Source organism: Triticum aestivum, chromosome 7B (assembly GCF_018294505.1).
Source record: "Triticum aestivum cultivar Chinese Spring chromosome 7B, IWGSC CS RefSeq v2.1, whole genome shotgun sequence".
NCBI lineage: Eukaryota > Viridiplantae > Streptophyta > Magnoliopsida > Poales > Poaceae > Triticum > Triticum aestivum.
This window is the reverse complement of record NC_057813.1, coordinates 3,016,402-3,029,442: the sequence shown is the minus strand read 5'-3', so window position 1 is coordinate 3,029,442 and position 13,041 is coordinate 3,016,402.

Below are 13,041 nucleotides of genomic sequence, written 5' to 3'. Positions count from 1 at the left end.
CCCAAGATAATATTTCAAGAAGTCTCAAGCATCAAAGCTTGGGGATGGCCCGGTAGGCATCCCACCTTTCTTCTTCAACAATTATCGGTTAGTATCGGTTGAACCTAAGTTTTTGCTTCTTCACATGAGTCGTGCTATCCTTGCAATGCCATTTTATTTTGTTTTGATTGCTGTTTGGAGAAAATACCAAGATCTAAAATTCTTAAATGAGAGAGAGTCTTCACATAGCTACATAATTATTTAGCTACTCATTGATCTTCACTTATATCTTTTTGGAGTAGTTTGTCATTTACTCGTGTGCTTCACTTATATCCTATGAGTAAATGGTTGAATGAGTTGAATGTCATAAATCTGAAATTATATATGTTTCATATGCTTACCCCATTGGGAGTAATAACTTCACATCTAAGAAGTAGAGGTGGTAAATTTATTGAAGGTTAGCAAACATTGTATTGGTCACTTGAACAATTCATGAAAGAATATTGAAGGAAGAGAGATTTCACATATAAATATACTATCTTAGACATCTTCTATGATTGTGAGCCCCATTAATTATTTTCAAACCTGAGCAAATTAGTTGAAATTGGACAAGGAAGACAACGTAATGAGTTATGCTTGGGTATATTTGTATAGAAGTTATATTGTTATAGATCCTCCACCATGTGGTGCTTGCTTTTTAGAATCCTTTGCTAGGCAAAATATCTGTACTAAGCGCGAATACTACTTGTGCATCCATATCCCTTGAACTAAGTTTCTTCCATGAATGTCCACCATACCTACCTATATGCGGTATTTACCTGCCGTTCCAAGTAAATTTGCATGTGCCAAACTCTAAACCTGCAAATAATAATCTGTTTTGTATGCCCGAATCACTCATGTAGTGACTAGGGGCTGTCAGTATGTTCCATGCTAGGTGGGTTATTCTCAAGATGAGTGGACTTCGCTCATCATTCACGAGAAAAATGGCTGGTAACTAGGATGCCCAGTCACATGATCAAGAGATCAAAATCAAATCAAAAATAATTGCAAACAAAACTCCCCTAGGATTGATGTTAGTTGGAGGCACCCGTTGTTTCGGGCAAGCCATGGATTGATGATTGTTGGTGGAGGGGGAGTAAAGACTTTACCATTCTATTTGGGAACCGCCTATAATGTATGTAGTATGGAAGATATTGGGAACTCTTGGTTGTTATGTTGACAATGAAAGCTTACCTATCAAAATTATTTTCATCTCTATTTCAAAATCGAGCTCTGGCACCTCTGCAAATCCCTACTTCCCTCTGCGAAGGGCCTATCTTTTACTTTTATGCAAGAGTCAGTAGTATTCCTTATCATTCCAATCTACTCTTTAGTTGGCAAGCATCAGGTGATGGGGGGAAGATCTAAGCATATATGGCCATGCAAATATATTTGATCATGAATTATTATTGTACACAATTATCTATATGATAAGTGAGTTGGGAGGCGAAACACTAAGCCCCTATCTTTCTCTGTGTTTGATGGATGCTATTTGTTCTAAGAATATGCTTTGACTGGTAGCAATCAAGGAAGACTATATGATAGTTGAGTATGTGGAGTTTGCTAAATCAAAGCTCTGACATAGACCCTTCCTGAAAATAAGATGAATTGTAATTGTTTGATGACTGAGAATGAAGTTTGCTAGTTTTCAAGAAAGTTTATGGTCTATGATTTAACATGTGGATAGTTTGTTACTTGATCTTGAGAAGTTTTATGAGATGAACTACTGTTATGACATATAATCATGCTAGAAAAGGTGATTGAAATTATCATTGATCAAACTTGTGCACCTGCTAGCATTCACACTTCATAAATTCTTTCTTTTATCATTTACCTACTCAAGGACGAGCAGGAATTAAGCTTGGGGATGCTGATACGTCTCCAACATATCTATAATTTATGAAGCATTCATGCTATTATATTATCTGTTTTGGATGATTATGGGCTTTATTATACAATTTTATATTATTTTTGGGACTAACCTATTAACCGGAGGCCCAGCCCATATTGTTGTTTTCTTGCCTATTTTAGTGTTTCAAAGAAAAGGAATATCAAACATAGTCCAAATGGAATGAAACCTTTGGGAAAGTTATTTTTGGAACGGAAGCAAGCCAGGGGACTTGGAGTGCACGTAAGGGAAGCTTCGAGGTGGCCACGAGGCAGGGAGGTGCGCCCACCTCCCCTGGGCGCGCCCCCACCCTCGTGGGCCCCTCGTGGCTCCCCTGACCGACTTATTTTGCCTATATATCTCCATATACCCTAAAAATATCGAGGAGCACAATAGATCGGGAGTTCCGCCGCTGCAAGCCTCTGTAGCCACCAAAAACCAATCGGGACTCGGTTCTGGCACCCTGCTGGAGGGGGGATCCTCACCGGTGGCCATCTTCATCAGCTCGGCGCTCTCCATGACGAGGAGGGAGTAGTTCACCCTCGGGGCTGAGGGTATGTACCATTAGCTATGTGTTTGATCTCTCTCTCTCTCTCTCTCTCTCTCTCGTGTTCTTGAGGTGATACGATATTAATGTATCGCGAGCTTTGCTATTATAGTTGGATCTTATGATGTTTCTCCCCCTCTACTCTCTTGTAATGGATTGAGTTTTCCCTTTGAAGTTATCTTATCGGATTGAGTCTTTATGGATTTGAGAACACTTGATGTATGTCTTGCCGTGCTTATCTATGGTGACAATGGGATATTCACGTGATCCACTTGATGTATGTTGTGGTGATCAACTTGCGGGTTCCGTGACCTTGGGAATCTATGCATAGGGGTTGGCACACGTTTTCGTCTTGACTCTCCAGTAGAAACTTTGGTGCACTCTTTGAAGTACTTTGTGCTGGTTGAATAGATGAATCTGAGATTGTGTGATGCATATCGTATAATCATGCCCACGGATACTTGAGGTGACAATGGAGTATCTAGGTGACATTAGGGTTTTGGTTGATTTGTGTCTTAAGGTGTTATTCTAGTACGAACTCTATGATAGATTGAATGGAAAGAATAGCTTCATGTTATTTTACTACGGACTCTTGAATAGGTAGAACAGAAAGGATAACTTTGAGGTGGTTTCGTACCCTACCATAATCTCTTCGTTTGTTCTCCGCTATTAGTAACTTTGGAGTGACTCGTTGTTGCATGTTGATGGATAGTTATATGATCCAGTTATGTTATTATTGTTGAGGGAACTTGCACTAGTGAAAGTATGAACCTTAGGCCTTGTTTCCAAGCATTGCAATACCGTTTGTGCTCACTTTTATCATTAGTTACCTTGCTGTTTTAATAATTTCAGATTACAAATACCCATATCTATCATCCATATTGCACTTGTATCACCATCTCTTCGCCGAACTAGTGCACCTATACAATTTACCATTGTATTGGGTGTGTTGGGGACACAAGAGACTCTTTGTTATTTGGTTGCAGGGTTGTTTGAGAGAGACCATCTTTATCCTACGCCTCCCACGGATTGATAAACCTTAGGTCATTGATATGTCTCCAACATATCTATAATTTATGAAGTATTCATGCTATTATATTATCCATCTAGGTTGTTTTATATGGATTTATATGCCATTTTATATGATTTTTGGGACTAACCTATTAACCTAGAGCCCAGCGCCAGTTTCTGTTTTCTCCTTGTTTTTGAGTTTTACAGAAAAGGAATACCAAATGGAGTCCAATTGACGTGCCAATTTTTGATGAATTTTTATGGACCAAAAGGATCCTCAGGAGTGCAAGAGTTGCGCCAGAAGGTTCCCGGGCTACCCACGAGGGTGGGGGGTGCGCCCCAGGGGGGTGGGCGCGCCCCCCTACCTCGTGAATAGCCCAGAGACCCTCTATCATGGAATTAACACGTCAGATGTCCTCATGAAAGGACTTAGTCGCGGAGCCATCGCTACGGGTTAGCTTGAAGGGGTTAAACCGGACAAGGGACACGGGAGTTTTATACTAGTTCGGCCCCTTCGATGAAGGTAAAAGCCTACGTCTAGTTGTGATGGGATTGATTGGGTTTCGATGATCAAGGAGCGGATACGCTTTGCCTGAGTCTCGAGTTGTTGTCTGTTGTCCCTGAACCGCCGCCGGGTCGTCCCTTTATATACACAGGTTGACGCCCGACCGGTCTACAGAGTCCCGAGGCCGATTCATACAAGGTTCCGGCTCGGTCTCTCCTTTCCTAACTTACAATACAAGTTACATGATTATAGCGGTTTACCATTACGGGCCCTAATCCGCCTTTGGGCTCCGGGCCTATAAGCTTCATAGTAAAACGCCATCTTCTGAGTCTTCATGGGCTTCAATATAGTTGAGGGTAAACCGGCCCCTCCTAGGCGGTTTATACTCAGTAGTTATATCCCCAACATTAGGCCCCAGATTGATTTCAACCCGTTCATGTCAATCTTCAATACTTAGAAAAATCTTGTGAACATCTTCCTTTGTCTCTCGTAAACCGCCACGATGTCTTCTTTTATAAACTTTGTTAAACCGCCGTGAAGTCCTCCTCTGGATACAGCAACAGATCATCATGACGTCATCTCTGTGAAAAATTAATAAGAAGATTCCCTTCATTTAATGTCATCCCGGAAATCGAGGCGACAGCTGTGCCACTTGCCGCTTTGGACTCCTCGATTCTTGCGCCTATCATTTATCTCCCTTCCCTGTTATAAATAAGCCCAACGGGCACTTTCATTTTCTCCCGTTTCTTCTCATCTTCTTCCTCACGACCCGAAGAACCCCAGCGCCACCGCCGCCGTCGATCTTTGAATCTGCACCGACCAAGGCCGCTACATCACCCTATTTGTTCCAGAGATCCTGTCGTGCTCCTCCGCCGCTGAGTGGCCCTGGTAAGTTCCCTTCCTTGTAACCCTAGATCTCCATTAGAGGTTTCAAGTTCATCCATGTTCGTCGCCATTCCTCAGTTCTTCTGCAGCCTTCTCTTCAGTCCTTTTACTGAAGGTACATATATACGTCTGCTAGTTTTGATTTGCGGTTAGATTCATTTTGATAGTCCACCATACGTGGCTTCTTGCTGCTCCAAACGAACTGTATATGGACCTTCTCTGTTCCTCTTAGCGCCATTGTAGGGTTCAGGAAAATTTTCTTTAGTTATCCATGGTAGATCCAAAATTATACTGCCATATTATGAAATCTGTTTCTGCAACACTTAGTAGATTTTCAACTCTGGCCCTTCTGCCTAGTGGCGGTTTAACCTTTGATAGTCAATCCACCATACACCATTAGCCCTCACTTAAACCACCAACTTGATTTGCACGGCAATTTTCCTGTTTAACACTGAATAGTACATTTTAAACCGTCAATTGTAAACCGGCCTTTATCTTTCCTTTCACAGTTTGCCTTTCGAGATGACAAAACAATTCTCTGCTTGCAATTGGGTTCCGTCCCAGATCACGGAGACACAAATCAACGGATATGTCACCAGTGGCGCTTTAGCCTAAAAAAGGGTCCTTCATTGGCGAGTTCCGGGCTCTGAATGCCCACCTGAACCTCAAGATGGAGAAGTGATTGTGTTTATGCAGCACTTAGACCGGGGATTCAGCCCGCCCGGATCAAAAAAATTCCGGGATGTCCTCACAAGCTTCCAACTCCATCCACAAGATATTGGACCGAACTCCGTGTCCAATATATGCAACTTTCAAGTATTCTGCGAAGTCTATCTTCAAGAAGAACCATCTGTGGAGTTGTTCCAGGATTTTTTCCATTTGAACCGCCGTACAGAGTTCTGTGATGGTCCCAACACAGAGCTTGGTGGGGTTTCAATTCAAAAAGAGAAAGAAGTTGACTTCCCTCATGCAAAACATCATAGCCATCCCAAAGATTGGAACCAAACTTGGTTTTATTGCCGGAACACTGCCCCTGATGGAGAAAACCCTTTGCCGGGCTACCGCCCTCACCGGCTTAGCAGTGGTCACCCATTACCTTCACGCTTATCCGCCGCAAAACAGAAAACTTTTGCGCCTCAACTCGTCAAGCTCAGGGCTCTCATGGCCAACGGTTTGACTGGCATTGATCTCGTCCGCTGCTGGGTTTCTTGGGGCATTCCGCCTTTAAGCCGCCGCCCTGGATTGATGCATGAATATACTGGCAACATCAAAGATCCTCAACAATATCATGAAGTAGTAATGACAGACCTTGCTGTTACTGAGTCTGTGAAGAAGATGCTTGACGAAACAATCCCTGCATGCAGCCAAACCGGGTTGCCACCTTTTTGCGTCTCCAATCAACCGCCAGTGGTAAAGTTTAGCTCAACGCTTACTGATTTGCCTCTGCTTTAATTATGTGCTAACATCCCTTTGCCTTAATTTCACAGGCCAACAGCTCCTTCTAGAAACGGACTAAACCGGCCAGGGCTCCTCGTGCAAAGACCAAGGCCACCAAGAAAATTTCCAAGAAGAGAACCGCCGAGTCTTCTGATCCGCCAGAAGATGATGAATCAGATGTAGAGGTAGAATTTGACTCACTTGGTTCCTTTTTCGTACATCTTATTGACAATGATTATTCCCAGGATGACGCTGAGGACAGCCGTGCAGACCATGTTGAGGTGATCACTCTTTCTTCCGATTCAGATCTTGTGCCGGTTCAAAGAGTTCGCCGTACAGTTTGGAAAGTAAAACGCGCTCACCCACTTGCTCATTTGGATCCAAAATTTTCTTTGAAGAAACATCAAGCTGAAGAACGTCGCACAAGCTGGCACAGCGGCCAGCAAATCACCTCATCCAGTTTACCAGATACACCAACCCGGAAGCGTCGTCCAGAGGTGACTTGTTCTCTTGAAAAACCTTATCCTTTGAAGGGTTTCTTCCGATGCCCACTCAATCCGTCTGATCTGAATTACCAGGCATCTTCCAACTCGTTTGGCGGTTCATCAACCACTCAGCTGCCTCCCCTCAAGACCGTCGCTGGGTAAGTATATTGCTCTTCAATTTGTTTCTTCATGCGTCGATTTATCATACTCTAACTTTTGATGTTGTAGTGCCAAGGCCGATTGAGTAAAAAGGCCAAGACCAGCGGCCCTACTGACGATGTTGATCCGGAGAAGACCCCGAAAAATGATGGCGAAAATCCTGAGATTGTCAGAGATGACTCTGCTCCGCAAAACTTGGGCGCTGATGTTAATCCACCGAAAGCTGATCCGGCGACACATGTTGATATATCAAATCCTCATGCCACCCCTCCAAGTCCAACTGTTGATCAGCGGGATTCAACTGCTGATCCGCCGAGCCCTGCTACTAGATCGCCGAGCCCTACTGCCAAACCGCCAAGCCCAGTTAAGGAGAATGTCAATCCCTCAAGCCCAGCCAAAGATGATGATGTTGTTGTTACTGGCACTGCGTATACCGCCCCGGGCAATCCAGTTGTTTTGTCCAAACATTCTGCCAAGGATGATTTTGTTTTTATGAACAAGGGAAAAGGCAAGACTGACTTGTCAAGCTATGTTGATATGTCTGCTCAGGATCTTCATTCTGGTTTCTTGAACCGCCTCTTCACAAGCCGGGGTTATGAGGCCGGTTTAGTAAATCTGATGAAGGAACGCTATGAGGTAAACAGTTTGATCTTTTATTCTGTACCTTCATTGCATTGTAGCCCCCAAGGTCCGGTTTGTCTTGCAAAGTCAAACCGGGACTTCTATATTCTGTACTGTACTTTGTTGATTTTCCTTGTGTATTTTTTGATCAAACACACATTAGCCCCCAAGTGCTAAGATTAAAACCTGTATTAATCCTTGGGACTTCAAACAATCAGTAGAAAAAATGATCCACATTAGCCCCCAAGTGCCAAGTGTATAACTGGTTATATGCTTGGGACTTTCAAAAAAGATATTGACATGCTCTTCTGACTGTTGCAGACTGAGATAAATAAACAAGTCTCTCAAATTGCTGATCTTCAAGAGAATCTTAAATCCCAACAAGCAGAAACCACCAAGGCCAAGGATGAGTTAAAAACCGCCTTAACCACCAAGGAACAACTCAAAGAGTGGTTCAAGTCTGAGCGGTCCAACTGGGACACCGAAAAGGATGAATTGCTAAAGCGGGCAGAAGATGCTGAATCGACTCTTAAACCGGTGGCGGAAGAGCTTACTGGATTGAAGCGCCAAGTTAATGCCATGACTTCTGCAATATTTGGTAAGTACCTTTGCCAAGGCTTTGTGAATGTCCAGCTTTGAAATTTTACCGCTTTAACATGAAATCCTTAAACCGCTGTAGGTAGCCGCATTGCTCATCTGGGCTCTGATATGCGGTTGAAGCTAAAGGAAGCCTATACGCTGATTGAACAACTGTATACCGGTGCCCAACGGGTTATCAGCGCATCCTCCTATGATAATGCGGCCCCAACATTGATCAAGGACACTCTGGCCAGGTTATCCATGACGCCAACACAAATAGAAGAGGTGAAGCGATCCGCTGCCAGGGCTGGCGCATTGTTAGCACTTACCCGAGCCAAAGCATGGATAGCTGATCTCGATCCGGTTGATATTGCCAAGGGCTTTCCCAGTGAACAAGAAAATGGGGCACAGTTTGATAACGAAGCCCTCAAAAGGGTGACGAGGGAGATGCGTCCTCTGGCGAGTCAGTTGCCAGAAGAAGCTAACTTGACAGTTCACCGGTCCTTCTATGATGCCAACAACAAACAGATTGAGGCTGTCATTCAAGAAGTGCAAAATCTTATTCCGCCAATCCGTAAGCACACTTACGACCCTGACGTTGATCCGACTGAACTTATAAGTGAAGAGGTTATCTTTCAGGCCTTAACCCGGATTGACTGGACCACCACTGACTTCCAGCCACTAGATGGGGAGGAGGAGGCTGAACCGACGCCAGATGACCCATCCACTTCGCGTCAACATGGTGATGAGGCTTGATCCAGCAATTTGGTTGACACTTCAGAAACTGTCCAGTTCAAAGAAACAATTCCATATTTTGGGCCGTAAAGTGCCTTGTAATAGGTTAGCAAAAATACTTTGATCGGCTGCCATCGTGCAGTGGGAGATACTTTATGTGATCTGCCATGATAATTTCAATGTTGGTTCATATATCAAAGTATGCAATCCCTATGTCTGCATAAAAAGAATTCTCCTGGCGGTTTACCGCCGGACGGGTCATAATGCCCAGATAAAGCCTGATTGATGACCAAACCTTAAGAAATATGAAATAACTCATACCTGTGATGTGATATCACTTTAGTTGGTTTACCAACTTTCATTGTAATAAGGGTGAGGACCCAAATCTGGAATTTTGTATAACTCCATCATGTACTGATAGCGTACAATAAATCATGCCGGGTTATGATGAACACTAGATGACCAAAGCTGGCGACAAGTAGTCAAAGCCAGGCCGGGTTTAACAAACTTCGGTTTGATAATAAGGTCTGTCAACTTGTAGTTGAAAACCAAGTCGGTTTAAGAAACACCGGGCTAATAAGATGACTGAAAAGCTATACCAGATCAAAAATACCAGTTTAACATAGAATGCATCAAAAGAAAATAGTGACAAACGCAAATAAAACCGTGTAGTTGAGGCTTTTCATGGGCTGCCAGGCCGCTGAGTTGAACCATTTGACAAAGCCTTTTAAGATGGGCCTCCAACTAACCAATCACCGTTTTAACTTTGACAAGTTCAGGGTCTCAATGAGAGTAACTGTCAAACGTTCGGAGGGTCATGCCAGGATTACCTGGATAGGAGTGGCTTACTTGATGAAGGCAGGTTAACCCGGGGTTTTAGGTAAATATACTAGGCTTCCAAACCGTGGGTCGATACCCAGCTACAAGGGTCCTTTCAAACTCCTTGGTATTTGACACAAGGAGCCCCCAAGTAACGTGATGAGCTGTGCTCATTGGGTGCCTATGTTTGAGCTGTGTATAGCATCCAGACTCTCTTTGGCACCTTGGGTGTGAAGCTCCCAAGCTATATTGTGGCGTGATAGCCGGTTTAACAGGCAGTGCTCCGCTTTGTCAGCTGAAGCCCCCATGTAACTCAAAGAATATTTGAGAAAAAATAGCAGAGGCCCTGCTTATAGCAAGGATGCTGGTGTATTTTATTGATCATAATATATACATTGTCGAAATATGTACATAAGAAAAGCCTATGGCTCAAGTGTAGTAAAGCCTATGTTCCACGGCCGTCGGGTCTGCTCCTCAGAGCTGCGTGAGTTGTCTCGAACGTTAATGAGGTAGTATGATCTGTTGTGCAGATTTTTGCTGACCACAAAGGGCCCTTCCCAAGGTGGGGATAACTTGTGCATGTCGGTCTGATCCTGGATGAGCCGAAGCACCAAGTCGCCTTCTTGAAAGGTTCTTGTCTTAACCCGGCGGCTGTGATAACACCGCATGTCTTGTTGATAAACCAACGATCGAGCCAAAGCCATGTCCCGTTTCTCATCTAACAGGTCCAACGCCTCTTGGCGTGCTTGCTCGTTGTCCGCTTTAACATAATTAGCAACCCGGGGCGAGTCATGATGAATATCACTTGGGATGACCGCCTCTGCCCTGTACACCATGAAGAAAGGTGTGTATCCTGTTGATCGATTGGGGGTGGTGTTGATGCTCCATAACACAGAAGGCAATTCTTCCACCCAACAACCCGGCGTCCGCTTCAAGGGAATCATGAGCCGGGGTTTAATACCCTTCAAAATTTCTTGATTGGCTCTCTCTGCTTGACCATTGGACTGAGGGTGCGCCACAGATGCTAAGTCAAGCCGGATGTGCTCTCTCTGACAGAAATCCTCCATCTCACCTTTAGAAAGGTTTGTGCCATTATCCGTGATGATGTTGTGTGCCAAAGCGGAAGTTTTTTTTTGAGAAATTGAACCGCCGTAGCTGCATCACACTTGCTGACAGGCTTGGAACGCTTAAAGGGTCCCACCACCAACAGGTGGGTCTTCTTTTCCTTGGAACGCTTAAAGGGTCCCACCATATCAAGCCCCCAAGTAGCAAAAGGCCAAGTGATAGGAATCATCCGCAGTTCTTGAGCCGGAACATGAGCTCGACCTGAAAACTTTTGACAAGCATCACATCGCTTTACCAGATCCTCCGCATCAGCATGAGCTGTCAACCAGTAGAACCCATGACGAAAAGCTTTTGCAACCAGAGACTTTGAACCGGCATGATGACCACAATCCCCTTCATGAATTTCCCGTAGGATCTCTTGGCCTTCTTCCAGAGAAATACAACGCTGAAATATGCCTGAAACGCTACAGCGGTGTAACTCGCCATTGTGAATAACCATGGACTTGGATCGCCGGACTATCTGCCGAGCCAGGACTTCATCATCTGGTAACTCGCCCGAGTTCATATATGCTAGATATGGAACCGTCCAATCCAGCACAACATGTAAAGCGGCCACCAATTGAGCCTCCGGATCGGGAACAGCCAAATCCTCTTCTGTAGGCAATTTAACAGACGGGTTATGCAAGATATCTAAAAAGGTATTGGGGGGTACTGGTTTACGCTGAGATCCAAGCTGGCTTAAAGCGTCTTCTGCTTCGTTTTTGCGCCGATCGATATGCTCAACATGATACCCTTTGGAGTGACCTGCTACAATATCCACCTCACGTCTGTAAGCCGCCATGAGTGGATCTTTAGAATCCCAAGTACCAGAAACTTGCTGAGTGACCAGATCAGAATCTCCAAAACAATGAACTCAACTTAAGTTCATCTCTTTAGACACACGAAGACCATGGAGTAAAGCTTCGTACTCAGCTGCATTGTTAGTACAGGGAAACATCAAGCGGAGAACATAGCAAATTTTATCACCTCGAGGGGAAGTAAGGACAACTCCAGCCCCCGAGCCCTCCAATTGCCTAGATCCATCAAAATGAATACTCCAGTATGTACTATCCGGTTTGTCCTCTGGTGCTTGCAACTCGGTTCAATCATTGATAAAGTCCACAAGTGCCTGAGACTTGATGGCTGTTCGAGGTACATACTTCAAACCGCGTGGACCAAGTTCAATTGCCCACTTTGCAACCCGGCCAGTTGCTTCCCTGTTTTGAATTATATCGCCCAAAGGAGCAGAACTAACCACTGTGATGGGATGGCCTTGAAAGTATTGCTTGAGCTTTCAACTTGCCATAAAAACTCCATACACCAATTTCTGCCAATGCGGATAGCATTGTTTTGACTCGATCAGGACTTCACTGATGTAATACACGGGTTGTTGAACCGGACACTCCTTCCCAGCCTCCTTACGCTCAACCACAATTGCCACACTGACCGCTCAGGCATTGGCAGCCACGTATAATAGTGTCAACTTTAGGAATTAGTGATCCCACTATTCCGAATGAGAAGAATTTTGCTTATGTGGAGAGTAGAAAAATTTATATGCTTGTAGATCATGAAAATAATGCTTTATGTGATGGTTATATTGTTGAATTCATTTATGATGCTACTGAATATTATTATTAGGGAGGAATATATTCTTGTAGGAGTTGCAATAATATCAAGTTTCCTCTCTATGTGCTTAAAGTTTCGAAGTTATACTTGCTTTGCCTTCCTATGCTAGTTGATTCTTGTTCCCTTAAATTGTGTGCTCAAAAAATCCCTAGGCATTGGAAGTTGGTTAGATTCAAATGTGCTAGTCATATTCTTCATGATGCTCTCTTTATGTTTCAATTCTTATCTATTATGTGAGCATCATTGAAATCATCATGCCTAGCTAAAAGGCATTAAAGAAAACCGCTTGTTGGGAGACAACCCAATATTTACCCTTACTGTTTTTGTGTGTTTACATGATTAAGCTACTTTAGTAATCATGTTTTATAGATTTTGTTTCAATAAAGTGCCAAGTAAGTCCTTTGGGAAGACTTGGGTGAAAGTTAGTGTGATCTTGCTGTAAAAAACAGAAACTTTGTGCTCACGAGATTAGCTGCCATTTTGTACAGAAGAGTGCTTTTGAGTTGATTCTTTTTGCAGAAGATTAATAGAGAAATTCATCACGTCCACCAATTTATCTCATAATTTTTGGTGTAGCAGAAGTATGGTTGATGTTCAGATCATTACAGACTGTTCTGATTCT